At 39.5% G+C, this 18,677-nt stretch overlaps 1 protein-coding gene across 6 annotated transcripts in view; it reads left to right on the plus strand.

The window, feature by feature from the left end:
* The window catches only part of LTBP1 (latent transforming growth factor beta binding protein 1), a 208,315-nt gene that overhangs the window by 31,912 nt on the left and 157,726 nt on the right, over positions 1–18,677 (plus strand). The window contains exon 1 of one of the 6 annotated variants that reach the window (XM_076334292.1): positions 16,957–16,963. The exons of the other annotated variants lie outside the window; for them this stretch is intronic. The gene's annotated coding sequence lies outside the window, so the exon portion shown is untranslated. Of the gene's footprint in view, positions 1–16,956; positions 16,964–18,677 lie in introns of those variants that run through there. 6 annotated transcript variants of the gene reach the window in all.

The raw sequence follows: 18,677 nt of genomic DNA on the forward strand, positions 1-18,677 counted from the left end.
ATGGGCAGGGACATCCTTCACTAGATGAGGTTGCTCAAAGCCCCATCCAACCTGGCCTTGAAATCTTCCAGGGATGGGGCATACACCACTTCTCTGGGCAACCTGTTCCAGTGTCTCACCACCCTCAGCGTAAAAATTGCTTCCTTATGTCTCTCTTTTAGTTTTAAAACCATTGCCCCTTGTCCTTTCAATAGCCAAGGTCATGATAACACAGAAAAAGTAAATGCCTCTATATAATATATGCAATTCCAAAATATTTTTATAACACGAAGAATGTTAAGTTCTTAATAATTAGTCTAATTAAAGTTGTGGTACAGGAAACCAAGATCTAAACTTACAGGCTGTAGGCAGTACTACTGTCTTTACATCAGTTTCATAGTAGAAAATTTACAATCTTAATACATTTACATTTTTTAAAAAAAGTCTCACTGTGATTCCACACACCCCCAGGATGCTGCTCAACTACTTTCTCAACCACACTCCCAGATCACCTTGAAGCAAAGTTCGTAATTTGGTAATAATCTTCAGTGATCACCTCTGGACAGCAGTGTCTGAGCCTAGAATCCCTTTAGCTTTAAGTACTTTTTAAAGTACTTTTAGAATGTGACAATTTAGAAGTATAAAGTTAGACTTACCTTTGTATGGGTTTCACACTGGGTTAGCTTTTTCCTTAGACCATTTTACATTTTATAGTCTGTGTATGCTTCTAGAAAAGGTAGCAATCAGATGTAAACCCTGTACAATTGATGAATACTCTGATCTTAATTACTACTTTGATATGGATTCTGTTCTGGTTTTTGTATGGTGGACAGGGGTGGCTGTAGAATTGATGCAAATTAATAGTTATGGTGAAGCAGAAATACATTTATATATTTATTTACTGGTGCAAAAGCTCTGGTGTCTCTCTCGCTTCCTGCACTAGTACCTTGAAGCTCTAAAGTGGAGGACAACTGCTGGTCACCACAGTCCCAGCTGTGCCTCCTTACTGCTTTGAACAGCTTTTGTTGTTATTATATAATGCCTGTTTGGGAATTCCAGCTGTTGCACACATGCAGATCCTTAACAAGAAGCCAACTCCCCCTCATCCCCCCTTTCACTATTCCAGCTGCTTTTCACTGCAGTGTATGTTTTGCATCCTGAAGTATTTTCCTTCTGTTGCACCCTGGAGGGCTGTATCTATAATTTTTTTTTTTGATGGACTATTTAGAAATCCAGTGAATTCCTAAATTGGATTGTCTTCTGATGTGCTTCTGGAAGTGAGATTAGAAAGAGATGTAACATACAGCTGTATACTCGGAACATTTCTAATGGGAATTCAGGCGATGAAGACTGAAAAGAATGAGGTTGTAAAAGGAAAAAGAGGTGTATAAATTCAGTGATTTTCTTTTTTTCTTTTTTTTTTTTTTTTAAATCCCCCCCCCCTTCCTTCCATTCATTGCCAAATTCTGCTATTATTGAAAGAGTAGAGGGGGAACTGCTAATTCTGTGTGCAGTGCTCCTGGTAAGGAGATCATTTGGGGGTAATTCCAGAGCAGTCAGCCTGTCAGTCCTTTCTGTAATAGCTAGTCTGTTTAGAGGGATGGCATTTCACCTCTTTTTCAGGTTCCCATTGGAGAAGGGAGACACACGCTTCTCTTAGCTTCCTATTCCTATAGCTGGGATGCCATTTTTGGGGGGGAGCGGGTTTTACTTCTGGCTGCTTTGGCTGGTCGAGGTCTTAAAGGAAGAGGACATAGGTGCTTTTTTCATAGTTTTCCTGCCATTTTGTCTTCAGGCAATTAACACATCTTTGGAGAACTGTTTTGGGTGGACATTGCCATTTCTTCTTGAGTGCTATGCTATTAGTGCTCTTAACTCCACCTGCATGTGGAGTCCTTCAACCAAGAGAGAGGAAACTCCTGGGCTCACTGTTATGAATGCAGCTTTTCCTGAAATGTTTGCATGTTTTACGGCAAAGCTCCTTTTGGAGATGTCATAGGGGTTAATCTTCAGCCTACTGGATTCTCTGGTGGAATATGAAGTGAAACAGGGTAACTGTGTAAACACTATATAGCTTCTGTACTGAGTGCTTTAACTTTATCCAAGGGTAAGACATAGCAAGGCCTGCTAAGTATGGATGGGGACCTAGAGTTCCTTTAACTTACACACCACCTAGGTTGCTCTGTACAGGGTAGAGCTGCTAGCAGGATGTTGTTGTGTTGTCATGTAACACGAACTGCGGCTTCTTTTTCTACATGAGTAGTTTATTCATAGCAGGATGAGTTGTTACAGCTGCTATCTACTTAATTGATATTTACTTGTGTTGTCATTGTTGAAAACGAAACAAATTATTCATAAAAATGACCTGGGGGAGGTCTGGTGACTGATCCCCCCCCCATCTTCTCTTTCACTTTGGGAAGTCTGTTCCTCTCTCTTGGAGCTCCTCTTCTTTCATTCCTACTTCTTGCAGTGTGTATTTGGCCTGTATGATCCTTGCACTGTAATTTCTGCCTTTCTGTGTATTTTTTAAGTGTTTCACGTGGCAAGATTGGAATCCTGGTTGAGGTATCTAAGGCTTACGCTGTATTACTAGTAATAATACATTTACCTTTTTCATAATATTATCTGCTGTTTGTTTGCATTTTAACACTACCTATTTGTCTTTTTAAAAAGTTTAAAACAGCGGCCACTGTTAATTATTGTACTTTTTTTGTAAATGCTTTCAAGTAGCTTTTTCTGAGAACAGCCATTTTTAAGTTATTCATAGTAAACAAGGTTGTTCTAAGAAACGATAGAGCTTACAATTGTTTAAAAAGTAGCTATGGAAACTAGCAGATGATTCTCAATTTAAAATGCGCATTCTTTGCTTTCATTGGCTGTGCTCCCTTCTTGAAAATGTCATGCTTCATGGGCACTCTACAACATTTTCAATTAATTTAATTTTCTTTAAATGGGCAAAATATTTGTCCTCATTAAGATATGTTAGAGTTTTAAAACATAAAGCTGTTGTTTGCTTGGTTTTCTGTGTTTGGTTTCTTTAAGTTATGTGATCATAAAAAGAATCTTTTTTTCTCTTCCAAGCTGGAAATGTTAAAATCCACTCCTCTTTAAGTCTGGCAAAAGAAAGTTTCCTTCTTGAAACAAGACCAAGTGTGCCAAGTTTTGGCTTTAGTCTTTTAAGCCAAAAGATTCTTCTCAGCAAATGTTACACAACTCTTGCAGCGTTCAGGACATGTTTTGTATCTGCACTTCAAGGTGCAGAGTTTAGTAGGCATAACTTTTTGTAGACAATGCATCTCTAACACAAAAGGTTACATGTTGTCATTTTACTTAGATCATGGCATTTAAAAAAATACTTGAATAGTCCGTTATTTTCTCTTTAAAGAGAAGGGGGGGAGGGAGATTCCTCCAGCCTAAAAGAGTGAAACCAAAGAGGCAATAAAAGCTGGTGATTGCCACACATTTCTTTCTATTCAGTCTTTCGTAGCTGTACTGTTGTAGATACAAAATTCTGTGGGAAGGCTTGTTAAATGATTCTCTTCCCCCAAGTACAGTTCAAAGTCAGAGTTCCTTTTTGATGCTTAGAGGGGCAGGTTATAAGCTCTGTGCATAATAGTTGTCAAGTTGCTTGACATATTGAACTTGGTGTGGCTTTACTAAGTTTGTGTCTCTTGATAATATTCATGAAGTTCTAAAATACCAGTGACTCAGAAGCAGTTGCTATTCTGATTCAACATCCTCCTGGTACACAGAGTATAATGCAGTTATAGTAACTGAAAATAGTTTGAAAACTTTCCTAACCGTATAGAAAACAGTATGCATGTGTTCTTAAAATCTTTAGCTTCTTAACATGATAGTGCTTGCTAGAAAAGACTTATTTTTAGAGACTTCTAGCATGCTCGGCACAAGCTTTCGGAACTACTTTTTCAGCTGTACCCTTAAACATGTGCTATGGGGAGCCATAGCTGGTTTTGACTGTGGTTATGTAACTCAGGTAAATAATTAGTTTCAGATTCAGTTAAACTATGAATTACAGTGATTGTCTTCTGAAAATATATCATTTTAATTGTCAAACTTGTTACAGAGAATTGAAGAAGTAATATGGGCCTCTATTATAAAATTCAAGTGTCAGCTCTTGGCTTTTCTGTTCTTTCCTGCTTCTCTTCCTCCCATCCCTCCTATGTTATTGGCGGGGGAAAAACAAAACCGAAAAAACTCTATCCTGTATAGTTTAAGTCAGTTGTCATTATTGTGCACTATATTTATTGTAAATGAAATGATCGCAGTTTGCATGCAGTTCTGCGTGTGTCAGTTTCATACAAAAGTTTTGGCATACATAGGGGCTGTAGTTAAGAACTCAAGTGATCCGTAGACAGGGAAAATAGTTATCGCTGGAAGTGCAGCCCAAGTTTCACCCTTTTGTATGTTGTTTTAAAATATTGTTCTTTTTTATCATTATGTGTTATCTCACAATTAATAATAAAGCACTTGGAAGTGTGAAACTGCAGAGCCTCATACAGTACAGAACAGCGCTAAGAACTACAGCAGCTCATGCAGTAAGCTACAGAACAGAGAATGCAAAAAAAATTTAAAGGTACTTTTAAAGTCCAAATATTCTCAACATCCAGCTGATTAATTTTAATTTTAGTAGGAAATTGCTGCATGCCCTGTACATCTGAAATTGGGTATTTTTTCAGGTGCTTGTGGGTTTTTGTCTTCAGTTTTGTCAAGGAAGATACTTGGGATATTTCTTGGCTAAGTGTTAAGTGCGTTTGTACTGCATCAAGAGTTAAGCTGAACTGGAAAAAAGCTGCTCTTTAAGAACAAGTATGCACAGGAGATACTATTTTGGTGTAACTAGATTGTTTTAATTGTGAAAACAAGCCTCTACTATAGCAGTTTCTATCTCCATGTATGTAGAAGTCTGTTTATGAGAAAAAGCTCCTTATAAGCTAAGAAGCAGCAGGCTGAAAGGATTATAAAAGCCCTGCCAGTCAGTTCCTCTTGTGACCATCCTAGGCCCAATAACATAGGCATGCTGTGGCTCCTGTGTGGAGGCTTTTTTCTTTTTCTCCCCCCCGCCCCGCACCCAACCTTGTGCCTCATTTCCCTGCACCCCCCCAGTTTGTTCAGTTGTGAAGTTAATATCGGCAGCAGAGGATCATCATCTGCCTACAAATAGTATCAGTACAGTCACCTGTCATCCTCCTGAGCAGGGGTACTTGGGCAAACCGTCTCCGTGGGTAGGATACTCATGGTATCTCCCCATTGCTGATTGTTACAGAAAGGAAGTGGAGTGTAATCCAATCCGACTTTATGCATCTCCCCTGGAAGGCAGGCTGCAGATTTAGAAAGCACCTATGGATGATTCAGCCACTTCCCGCAGAAGAACAGGAACTGATCTCAAGTTGGCAGGCTGCCTGGCCAGCAAGTACCAAGGAGAGATTGCAGGACTCCTGTATCCTCTAGTCAGCTGAAAGGGCAGAACCAAGGCCTTCATCACTCAAACCTGTTGTCTGTGGGTGTGCATAGTGGAGCTTACAGTGTTTGCTCATTGCTCACATTGTACGTGATCAGGTGTACCTATAAACCTCGATCAGACAAGAGAGGATGGAGGCATTTGAACAAGCTAAGCCCAAAGTAGCGTTTAAAGAACTGGAGATGAGCAGTGACTGCTCCATCTTTCACTCTTTGTTCAAAAGTAGTGTGTTAAGCCCAGGGATTCCAAACAGCTATGCCTTTTCATCATTAAATGGTGTGTAAGGGTAGGTACCTATGGTATTTGTTGCTGGAGTTTCTAAAAATAGCACTGAGTAGTGAGTCCTGCCAAAGGACTCAAAAAGTGTCGAGAAATACCAGGCAATTACAGGAACGTTTAAGTGCTGGAAACAGGAAGAATGTGCTCAGCATCATCATGATTCAAGGTAGCTAAGTGACCTGGAAATGTGTAATGTTGTCGTTTTCACAGTAGTAGCCACAGCTTTCTGAAATCCTTGTTGCTTTACTTAAGGTAGAGGTGGATTTGCTTCATGTAGAACCAAGGACTGCAGAGTTTCTACAGGCTGTTTGGATGTGGGGCTAAACACAAGCCTCAAAAAAGGTCTGTTTGGCAGGAATGCCAGTTTCCAAAAGTTCAGTGGAACAAGTTCTGCTGGGCTGATGTGAGGATGTGTAATTCACAAACCAGCTGGCACCACAGAATAAGATGTTTTCAAAATACAGGTTTTTATCAGTGGTCCTGAGATGGTACTGAGTTATTTTGCTTATATTTCTACCATGACAAATTATCTCAGTAGACTTTGTTTGCAAGATGTATATGTTTTAGTATGTGCATAAGGTTGTTTGATCTGTTTTGTGATTCAACATGTATTAGCCTATGCAAATATTGTGAACAGTCAGTTTTGTGTTGGTTTTGGCAGTAAGTTGTCACTGTCAATCATCTGATTTGAAAATACAAATTTTGATTTGGTTTACAATTAAGATACCTGTTTTAGTAACACAATAATTCTGTCTTTTTTTTCTTTACAGCCCAAAATATAGCCACATTAAGGATGGTTTTTGAGTTCTGTGTAATTTTTTAAAAAATTGAAATCTCATTTTAATTTTCAAAAATTCTATAATAGAACTCATCCATGTAGAGAGAAATGCTGTACTTAGATTTTTGTTTTTCATTAAGTGAACAAACCTAGATATATCAGATGCTAGTTAAAATTATACCATAAACTACTGAGTTTGTAGATTTGAATTGCACATCTGAATTGTTTCATTGTGGAAGGTGCATAAATATTTGCTTTTTTCCTTTTATTTTTTTCCCCCAGGAAATAAAGCGCATAAATGGTATGCCATGAAAACCTTTTTTAGAATAAATAATAAAAAAACTAGGTTTTTTTAGGAGTTTTTTAAATTTATTTTTATGTTTCTAGGTTACTGTGGTGCTTTAGCAACTCTAACAAACTCAAATTATATGTATAGATGGTGTTCTTTAATTTGATGTGTTTTATTTTTTAATTGATTGTGCGTGCAGTTCACTAACTAAATAGTATGTTATTTCCAGAAGCACAGTCTGCTTTTTCTGGTTTGCTGAGCAGTCACTGGGTGTTTTAAGATAATTTAAATTAGTTTAATATATTTAGGAGTTCAAGCATGTATTTCTTTGAAGTCATTAATGAGGGGAAAAAAAAAGAACTCTAGCAGACATTTCAATAACGAAGCACGCAAATCAAAAGAATGTGAGGAGAAGCTTCTAAATTGAGCCCTAAGGATGTAATTTCAAACACCTTATAACCTGTCCTTTTTATAGTTTAGACTTGTTGGAATGACGGTATTTTGGCTTACGTTTGAAAGAAATCCTTTATGCAACAGGGGGAAAAAAAAAATTTTAAGTACTGTGAAATGTGGTTTACTGTTATGCCTGTGTATAACACAAACCTGTAAGTCACAAACTTCAGCGACTTAGGATATATGCATAATATATTGTACCAAAATCTGTGAACCAAAACCAAGGACTGGGACAGTATCAGAAAGAAGGCATGTGTAGCAACTGCATTTTCTCAAAATTCACGCTGAAAAATACCTCTTGTTACAAAGCTTGTAGTTCTAGGGAAAGCAAAATTTTACATGTAGAGAAAGAAGCAAAGTGAATTTTTGAGGAGAAATCGGAGACATCCTTAAAAACCAGAGGAATGCCTCACAGACTTCAAATTTACCTACTGCAAATAGGAAAACAAGCTATTCCTAGACCTCTGGAATGCAGTCTGGGCTTTTGGTCACAGTATTTTTGCCTTTTTTTAAAGTACGCAAAGTGGTTTGGAATAGGAGATCCAAGTTCTTCCAGACATTGTTGGTTCAGCCGTATGTCAGAAATTCTTCATAGCTGCTTTCTCGCAAGCTGAATTGAACTGTAGTTGGACTTATTTTTATAATAAGGAATTAGATAGCTTTCACATACTTTATCCCTGTGTTGATCATGGGCTGAAGTCAGGGATACAGTGTTCTTTAAGTTTGTTTGCATTTCACTGCCTTCCAGGGTGACAAATGTGGGTTTCAGGAACTGGAGTCAGGAACCAAGAGAAATCTCCACTTTGGCATTCTAAGGCAGGGTAAAGGCCGCTGAATGTAGCATCTACGGGTTTTAAGTCCAAAGGTGCAAAGCTGTGTTTGACAAGTAACAAAGTCCTGGGATGAAATCACAGCCAGCAATGAAATAAATGAGAGTTCTGCTGTTGACTTCAGTGGAATCAGGATTTTATGCTAGTGTCTGGGCGAACAGATCGTATTAAAACCAGTTTAACTGTTTCGGTATTCTTTTGCATGTGTACTGAGCACTGTACAATCTTAAAACCTTTCACTGTTAAATACTTTGCAGCATCTTATTAGATTGTGATGTACCTCTGTGGAAGAAGGGGCAGGCGACTCAAGAAGAGTACAGGGATCTCGTTAGGTCGTGCAGAGAGGAAATGAGAAAGGCAAAAGCCCAGCTAGAACCCAATCTGGCCGCTGTCGTTAGAGACAACAAAAAAAGTTTTTACAAATATATTAATGACAAGAAGAGAGCCAAGGAGAATCTCCATCCCTTATTGGATGCAGGGGGGAACATTGTCACCGAGGATGAGGAAAAGGCTGAGGTACTTAATGCCTTCTTTGCCTCAGTCCTTAACAGGCAGACCAGTTATCCTCAGGGTACTCGGCCCCCTGAGCTGGAAGACAGGGACGGCGAGCAGGATGAACCCCCCGTAATCCAAGAGGAAGCAGTCAACGACCTGCTATGCCACCTGGATGCTCACAAGTCTATGGGGCCGGATGGGATCCACCCGAGAGTGCTGAGGGAGCTGGCGGAGGTGCTCACCAAGCCGCTCTCCATCATTTATCAGCAGTCCTGGTTAACGGGGGAGGTCCCGGACGACTGGAGGCTTGCCAGTGTGACGCCCATCCACAAGAAGGGCCGGAAGGAGGATCCGGGGAACTACAGGCCTGTCAGCCTGACCTCGGTGCCAGGGAAGATTATGGAGTGGTTCATCTTGAGGGCGCTCACAAGGCATGTGCGGGACAATCAGGGGATCCAGCCTAGCCAGCACGGGTTCATGAAAGGCAGGTCCTGCCTGACCAACCTGATCTCCTTCTATGACCAGGTGACCCGCCTAGTGGATGAGGGAAAGGCTGTGGATGTGGTCTACCTGGACTTCAGTAAGGCCTTTGACACCGTCTCCCACGGCATTCTCCTAGAGAAGCTGGCGGCTCACGGCTTAGACAGGTGTACTCTGCGCTGGGTCAAAAACTGGCTGGACGGCTGGGCCCAGAGAGTTGTGGTGAATGGAGTCAAATCCAGTTGGCGGCCGGTCACGAGTGGTGTTCCCCAGGGCTCAGTACTGGGACCGGTCTTGTTCAATATCTTTATCAACGATCTGGATGAGGGGATTGAGTGCACTCTCAGTAAGTTTGCAGACGACCCCAAGTTGGGCGGGAGCGTTGATCTGCTCGAGGGTAGGAAGGCTCTGCAGAGGGACCTGGACAGGCTGGATCGATGGGCCCAGGCCAACTGCATGAGATTCAACAAGGCCAAGTGCCGGGTCCTGCACTTCGGCCACAACAACCCCATGCAGCGCTACAGGCTTGGGGAAGAGTGGCTGGAAAGCTGCCTGGCGGAAAAGGACCTGGGGGTGCTGGTCAACAGCCGGCTGAACATGAGCCGGCAGTGTGCCCAGGCGGCCAAGAAGGCCAATGGCATCCTGGCCTGTATCAGAAATAGTGTGGCCAGCAGGAGGAGGGAAGTGATCGTGCCCCTGTACTCGGCCCTGGTGAGGCCGCACCTCGAATACTGTGTTCAGTTTTGGGCCCCTCACTACAAGAAGGACGTTGAGGTGCTGGAGCGTGTCCAGAGAAGGGCAACGAGGCTGGTGAGGGGTCTGGAGAACAAGTCTTAGGAGGAGCGGCTGAGGGACCTGGGGTTGTTTAGCCTGCAGAAAAGGAGGCTGAGGGGAGACCTCATCGCTCTCTACAGCTACCTGAAAGGAGGTTGTAGCGAGGTGGGTGTCGGTCTCTTCTCCCAAGTAACAAGTGATAGGACGAGAGGAAATGGCCTCAAGTTGCGCCGGGGGAGGTTTAGATTGGATGTAAGGAAAAATTTCTTTACTGAAAGAGTGGTTAAACATTGGAACAGGCTGCCCAGGGAAGTGGTGGAGTCCCCATCCCTGGAAGTATTTAAAAGACGAGTAGATGCGGCACTTCGGGACATGGTTTAGTGGGCATGGTGGTGTTGGGTTGACGGTTGGACTCGATGATCTTAGAGGTCTTTTCCAACCTCAATGATTCTATGATTCTATCATTGTTTTACAGGTACAGAAGTGGAGAGGAGAAGTGGAGAGGAGAAAAAACGTGTGCCTATTCTAACTTTTTTATGCTGACTTCTCTGTCTCTGGAGTAAACTGTATTGCTCAGTATAGCAAGTTCAGTAGCAAAATTGAGATTTCAAACAGTTCAGCTTTCATCATTGACCTCAGTGCACTAGATAAGCTTACCTTCTACCTAATTATTTTAGAAATAACAACAGTGCATCGTTATAATATTAATTATAATTATAGCATTCGTTGGGCTCATTAGCAGTGGAATGATGAGTCACTATTCAGTTGAAATCTACGCTCACCTTTAGCCCTGTAATTTTTCCTGAAAATCGTGAACCTTTCTCAGACAAAAATATTACTGTCTTTATATTATCTGGATTTGCTTTCTGAAAGATGATTTTAACACTCAGTTTTCAAGCAACCAATCTTTTTCTAGTAGGATTAAGTTAGGCAAGTAAATGAGAGAGCCTATTTTTAAATCTAGATTCTTTACGTGCTGTTTTTAGATTTAGTTGCTGTATGAAATGTTGTAGTGATCTATATATATGCCAAGAGTTAATGTTGATGTACTAAACTTATTTTTTCTTCTTTTAATGTCTGAAGTTAAAAGGTATATATTGTACCTCTCCTGATGCTGGGACGCTAAGCCAATAGAGATACCCCTAAAGTGCTGCTCCTGTTAAGCCTTTAAGCAATTAGTCATGTAGGTAAAATCAGCTATATCTGGTCTCCATTATTAAATAAGCTGATAAATAGTGTTTTGGTGGGGTTTAATTATTTTTTGTGGTATGTCTAATAGAAATATAAATAAACCACGTTGACTTTTGTTAATCTGTTGTCAAGGTTCTTTGTCAAGATTCTTTCTGCGGAGGAATTCCCCAGGTCGTGACAGCGTGTAAATGCTTTACTAGTTCCATTAGCTTTAGTTGGTTCTTTAGCTCTGCTGAAGCGACCTTTTTACATCAGGGAGCTTGTATCGACACAAACAGGATTAGAGCTACCTTCTATTTATCTTTTTAAGACATTATACCATGTAGGCATAAACACACAATTTCCATGAATGTTATTTATCTGAAAATCCATGATGATGAAAACATAGTTATACTGCATCAAGTGTATGCAGTTTAATGAACAAAAAGTTACATGGCTGAATTTCAAGAAACAACTAAAATTCACTAATAACTTTTGGAAATTGCTGTCCTCTGGTCCTGCATGAATTTACCACCTTAATTACTTAGAAAATGTTTTTTGTGTGATGTTATGTTCAAACTATTTGGAGATGTATGTCACAAGGCTTTGGAAGCTCCTGACCCCCAAAGTTAGACTTCTGGTAAGTGTAACTGCTTGCTGTTGTCACCCCTTTCCCTGGTTCTGCCCGCAAATGGAAACATTCCATTTTTGTAATGACTTAAAACAAAGAATAATCCTTATTACTCAATTTTGTGGTATGAAAAAATAGATCATATGAGCTTATCTAGTTCAGCTAAGAAAGAAGTTGTACATTTGAAAATTTAGATGTTAAAAGTGTTCTTGGCCTAATACAAATATTATTTTTACATCCAAAACTTTTCATCACTTACATTTTCACCGTCAGGGGTACAGCACAACATGTATTTCTGTTTTTGTCTTGCATCACTTCCAGACTTCCCAGATGTGGCAGGGAGCATGCTGTTGTTGCATCACTTGAATTTAGATGGCCACTGTAGAGGAGAACTTGGATAAACTTTTTGGTTTTGCTTTTTTTCCTGACTCTCCATCTTTAGGATTGCCAAATTCTGTGGCGTAATTTAGTAAGAGCAGTCCCTGGGGTGTTTCAGGGAGTGTATCCTCTAGCCAGTACAGTCTGTCAGAGCTGCTTGCTGCTGATTTAGTATACCAAAAAGAGCTTCTGCTGAGAAATACACGTACTGAAGGTGGAGTCTGGATTTAATCTTGAAATTTTCTAGGATTGCCTGTCATGAAGTACTGTGCATTTTGTGCTTCTTGTCAAGTAAATTTAGAAAGCCTTCAATAAATATGGTTAAGATGGTTATTGTGCAATAACCATCTCCCCATTCAAACACATGAAGACATAGTTTATTCTCATATAATTAGCATATGGCACTTCTTGTGTACAATACTTGGGCAAAGTCAGTATCATACTACATCTGCTAGTAGTTGCTTATGTACGAAATCAGTGTGTATTACAGAGGGATAAAGTGCTCTGACTTGCACACTTATTGGCACTTCCTTATGAGGAGAAAATTAAGATTTGTTAACATTGTTTATTCTGTAGGAAACTGATATCCTTAAGCACAGGGATTTCTGAGGTTTTTTTTCTGTGATCTCATAATCAAATTTGAGGTGTGCTCATCATCCATTTACATTGGCATCCTTGGAAGTAATTATGATCCATAATATCTTGTGCTAGTTTTTTCCATAAACTGATTCTGCAATATGTGGAAAAAGTATTTCCTTTTTAGTCCAGAATTTATTGCATTTCATTTTGAATTAAGGGTTATTTTGTATATTTCTGTCATACATTCCCTAAAGAATTTTCTCTGGACCCAAACAGAGTCTGGCTTTTCCCTGCCTGGGCACTTCATAGAATCATTAAGGTTGGAAAAGACCTCTAAGATCATCAAGTCCAACCGTCAACGCAACACCACCATGCCCACTAAACCATGTCCCTAATCGCCACGTCTACACGTCTTTTAAATACTTCCAGGGACGGTGACTCAACCACTTCCCTGGGCAGCCTGTTCCGATGTTTAACCACTCTTTCAGTAAAGAGATTTTTCCTCATGTCCAATCTAAACCTCCCCTGGTGCAACTTGAGGCCATTTCCTCTCGTCCTATCGCTAGTTACTTGGGAGAAGAGACCGACACCCACCTCGCTACAACCTCCTTTCAGGTAGTTGTAGAGAGCGATGAGGTCTCCCCTCAGCCTCCTTTTCTGCAGGCTAAACAGCCCCAGTTCCCTCAGCTGCTCCTCATCAGACTTGTTCTCCAGACCCCTCACCAGCCTCGTTGCCCTTCTCTGGACACGCTCCAGCACCTCAATGCCCTTCTTGTAGTGAGGGGCCCAAAACTGAACACAGTATTCGAGGTGCGGCCTCACCAGTGCCGAGTACAGGGGCGTGATCGCTTCCACTTCATGGACTCTCTTTGAGCTTTGTGGGTATCAATGCCTTTAAAAGCCTTCGTTGTTATTTTCCCTTAGCTCTTTACATTCAGTAACGCTTTGAGTTTTATCTTTTAATCCAATTTTGTATGCTGGAAACCTTCACCAGGCTGATGCTAGAGTCTCTTGGATGCTTGGCTGCTGTCAGTATAGACATCAGTAATGTGTAACAACTTCTGGTTGCTTCTGATGCACATTGCCATGTTCATCAGTGCTCGATTTCATCTGCAGTCCAGGTACTCCGAGTCCTTCTCTCTTCCTGTCTAGCCACTATTAATTGTCTTGGCTTTTTTGTATCTTTTCCTACTTGTACATAAGTCTAATTTATAAACAGGTTATAAACCTATGATGTATTGCCTATTTCTGACCCCTTCTGAGAAGCTCTGCTTATACCAGCAAGGTCATACTTTTAAAACACTTCCTAGACATAACAAGCTGTAATGACAAAACATTTTTGCTAATCCATCTGCTTCTATACGAAAAATTGATGGTGTAGTTACTTGCTCATTGCATTTATTTTTTTCATAAACGTGTCTTAACCCATCAATCTCAAGGGTAGACCAAGGTTTTACGTTCTTTACTGGCGTATTTTACTTTTAGTTAGTTATTGGATTCCTAAATTACAGACTTCTGCTTAATTCAGACAAGGCCATAAGTGTACTCTCAGAATGAATTTATCTTTTGTAAATATATGCTTGCTAGTCTGGAAGACCAAATTAGATTTGAGGGTTTTTTTGAATTACTGTAACAGAATTTAATATACTTATAAGTTAGTTATTTAATTGAAGTGGGGTATTACCAAACCATGTATGTGTTGGTACACTTCAAAAGGACATACCGTAATTAATATGTGTCCAAGAAGAAAAAGTGTATCTGTTCCATATCTTTGCCCATTTTAAGCTTGCAACACTTTTATAATTTAGGGTTTTTTAGCAGCCTCTTGTAAGATAAGTCTTCAAAGTATTACGAATTTCAAATAAGTTATATCAACCAACTGGGCTCTTTGTCTGCTGTTTTGTTTAACATGCTCAAGAATTTGAGTAGATTAGTGATGCATGGTTTTCCTTTGCAGCAGCTGTGCTCATTTGCCTTTATCGTATAGCATCCATCGTGGGAGTTTGTTTCTATTTTTAATTGTCATTTCGGCATACTTTTCTAATATCAAAGTCTGTCTCATGGTTGGACAGACTAGAAATTATCACCAGTTAATGTGTCTTTATCAGAGTAATTTTTTTACTATACACTGTCAGTGTAATATTCAGTAACATGCCACTAGCCCTACGAAAACAAAAGTGATTTTTTTCTTTAGAAAATGTAATGTGAAACAGGGAAGGCATATCATATGTTAATTTTACTAAAGATTATGTATTGAACTTGCTCAGTGCTCTGGTTAAGTAAGTTTGCCATTAACTAGTGAATTTCATCTTGACTTACTGTTGCAACATAGTGAATGCCTGAAGGTCAAACTTTTAACGCAAATATTTGTGACACTGACAGCCACTCTTTTAAAAGCTGAATTATTAATGAGTTTGATGCCTTCCCTGATTTCCAGAAGACACTGACATGTATCTTACATGAATGTAGTATTATCAAACGTAGTGTCCTGGAAAAAAAAAACCACAACAAAATCAACAAAAGCAGGTCAACAAGAACAAGTCAGCAACACATCTAGGTTTTTTGGTTTGGGTTTTGGGGTTTGTGGTTTGTGGGGGGGTTTTTTTGGGTGGGTTTTTTTTTTTTTTGGCTCCTTGAACTTTGCTGGTAAGAGGCCTGACAAGTTGAAGGTGTATGTATGTCTGAGAACCTGTATAAAATAATCTGGATATCGAATTAATTAATCTGGATTCTTGAAGAGCTTCACTGGTTAAGTGTGGGTGAAAGTATGCATAAGATAATGAATCATTTATAGCATCTAGTTGTTCATTTGGTGCATAGTGAAAAGGGAAGTTTGCAAGTTGCTGTTACTGTGAGACTAAGACTTGTGTCTGTTTCTTGTTCATCGTTGTCTCATACTGGATTTTCCTAGCCTTCATGCATACTGTTTCCTTAAGTGTTGGTTTACTTTGAAGATAGTTAAGACTTAATACTCTAAGAAGATTTTTTTAGATTTGCATCTGTTGTATCCTGATGGTGCTTTGGGAGAGGAGTGGAACAAACTTTCTGTGCTCATTCTGATGAAAAGATCTAGTAGGCAAGCTTTCCTTTTTCTCACTGATAGAATTACCATTTATATAATTTAATTCCTTTTCAGAAGGAGTATTCTTCAATCTTTAAACACTCTATTATATGAGAAATGCTTGTCTGCTGTTGCATAACTTGCAAGAACTGTAGCTTCCATCAAGTTGTGTGCCTGAGAATCTGTATTTTTGCTCTGTATCTGAATATTCAACCATCACATACATTTCTTTTGCTTTAAGACCTTTTTCTGCTTTTTGACATCTAGGAAATGAATCGTTGCACGTGATTCTGGAAAACTTGGTGTACCTCTTCTCTTTAGAAACCTGGAAGAATGTTCATAAATCTACACATTTCAGTTTATTGTTTGGTATGCAGATGATGGAATGAACTTAATGGAGTCATAGTTACGCGCTTACACTGTTGTTTCACAGAGCTTTAGTTCAGCTATTACACCAGCTTATGCTGGCAAAAGGATTCTAACCAATGAGCAATTCATTTGAGTCTGCAAATACAGGGCTAGCTTTATTAGCAAACACTTAAGAGTAGATAATCCCTGAAAGTGTCTTCAACAAGGATTTTACCACAGAAATTATATTTAAGTTGGGCAAAACTGGTAGTTGTGGATAAAAGTTAGTTTTACATTTCTGTGGGAAATTTTATAAACAATTTTGATTCCGTTTAGCTTTTTTTATCTTGGTGTAGATTAAATATCTTTATTAAGATTTGTAGTATTACTTCCTTTACAAATCAAATCAACTTGATTACGATCAAATAAATAAATGTGTAAATAACATCTTAGCCTTTTAAAGGGGTAAAAAAAGTAAAAACTTGAAGGTATTGTTTGAAAACAAATTAGTCATATCCAAACCATGATCTTTGCAAATTTTTGCCTAGGGAAAAATGTATCACAAAGATACAAAGTCAAGGCAGGTTTATAATGAAAATACTAATGCAACCCTAGTTATTCTAGGGCAGGCAGGTCTCAGTGCTTGTTTTGCAGTGTTTGCACTGTATTTCAGGGACAGGATTTTTAATTACGCATTAAAAAATACATTTTTGTACATGAAATCAATTTTGTGCAGAATTTTTGCAATGGTGAAAAAGAAAAACTTGAGCCCTTCCTCTCTTTCATCTCTTGTGACTGGTAGGACACTGTGAAATAGGCCAAGCTTGATTAATGTTAGGTATGATAATGTAAAGGGCTTTGAAGAAATCCCATCTGTTCATCATCAGCTGGGAAGTTAAACTTTCTCACGTATCTTAAAAAAATCGGAGAAGCAATATAAGGAGGAAACAGCTCGCAAAGGTCAGGCTGAACTAGCAACTGAATTTTAATGTTTTATGGGGGGAGGATATAGTTCTATTTTCATGCCTTTCAAACTGTCCTGTATATTTTCTTTATTACCTCGTAATTTTAGAAAATGCTGGGTTTTCTTCTCCTTTTGACTGTTCATTGTGAGTTTGAGAGGAGGTAGTGAAGCAGGAATTAATTTGTAGGTTTGTATAAAACGACTGTGTTAGCAATTTAGATTTTTTTAAGTATTGCTAGCTAGGAGCCAAGCATGGGAGCATCAGACTTACAGTAAATAAAATGAAGAAAGCAGCCTGAGTCAGGCTTGTCTTATTTAGTCTAGACAGTACTTTTCATGCCAAACATTGCTGGTCTCATTTCTGCTTGCCAGAGTTACTCTGATACATCGCATTCCTGGTTTGCTTTTATCAAGCAAGAGAGCTTTCTTTGCATGATAGTTAGATGCAAATGTTTGTTCTCCCTCTGCAGTGCTGTTGTAGCCTTATTAGTATTTATCATATTGTTTGCTGAAAATGCAATTAGACATTTGTTTGTCTGCCTAGTGTGCACTTCAGCAGTGGAAAGTTTTTGTCAAGTTTATTAAGTTAATGTCAGTTTTGAGCATCTAACTACAAACTACCAGATAAATTAGTGACATAAGCCTGTGTAATGCAAAAATCTTGTGTAGTCTTGGCTGTTTCATGCAAAATTTAAAGATTGGAACTAATGATTGCATCTTTTTAACTAGTGTTACAGGGAGCATTAGTAATACTTGAATATTTTGTATTGCAATAATGCCCAGGGGTTCCACTGAGTTGTGCAGCGTTCAAATGTGCAGTAAGCAACGTGCTAAAGTTGGGAAGCAATAAAACCTTCAGTTGCAGTGAGGGTTGTTATTAATAGATAAGAACTATTTATCTCTTAATATTAAGTATAGTGGCCATAAGTTGACAAGTATGCCTTTCCTGTCTTTGTTTTAAATTATTAAAAACCTGATTTAGAGTGTCTGTGACCTACTTCGAGTATCCTCTTGTGGGCTGTGGTAGCAAGATAGCACCAGCTATTCTTAGTGGCCTTGAACCTTGAGTAGTATTGTGAAGGAATCAGCCTATCCTGCTACTTATTTATTAATTTGGATATTCCAACACCAGGAATAGATGAAAACGCTTCATTCAGTGCCTAGCATTCCTACCCTAGTGTACTCTGAACAGAGATTAAACTGCCTGAACTATTTGCCTTGGTGACAGCTAAATGCATCTGAGCATAACAGCAGACTTGGCTTTTGCTTTGTGCCAGGGGCCCCTGGCGTGGGTGATGTGACTGTGGATTACAGCATCTGGGCCCCCATGCAAAGACAGGACCAGCATGAGGGGCTCAGGCAGAGCTCCAGAACTTGGCAGAGGCCACCTTACAGGAAAGGGAAGAAGCAGTAGTACTCCCAGGCTGGTAGGAGGGTTGTTTGGCAAGCTGGCACCACCAGTCATAGCAACAACCACAGCTTTTTAGAGGATTGGGAATACATTGTAGTAGAGCTGTTAAAATAATTTCCAAAGGCTCAGTGGGGACTGGGGTGATGCTTGTTACCAAACTAGGCCTGAAATGTTTCCTTGTGACATCTTAGATTTGTATTGGTCATTTTCAGTGCTGACATATTAACTACCTTCTCTCTGAGGCACAGGCTCTCCTCTCTCTTCTGAGGTCAATTAGAGGGGATAATTCTGAAGAATTC

Source organism: Aptenodytes patagonicus, chromosome 3 (genome assembly GCF_965638725.1).
Source record: "Aptenodytes patagonicus chromosome 3, bAptPat1.pri.cur, whole genome shotgun sequence".
NCBI classification, from domain to species: Eukaryota; Metazoa; Chordata; class Aves; order Sphenisciformes; family Spheniscidae; genus Aptenodytes; species Aptenodytes patagonicus.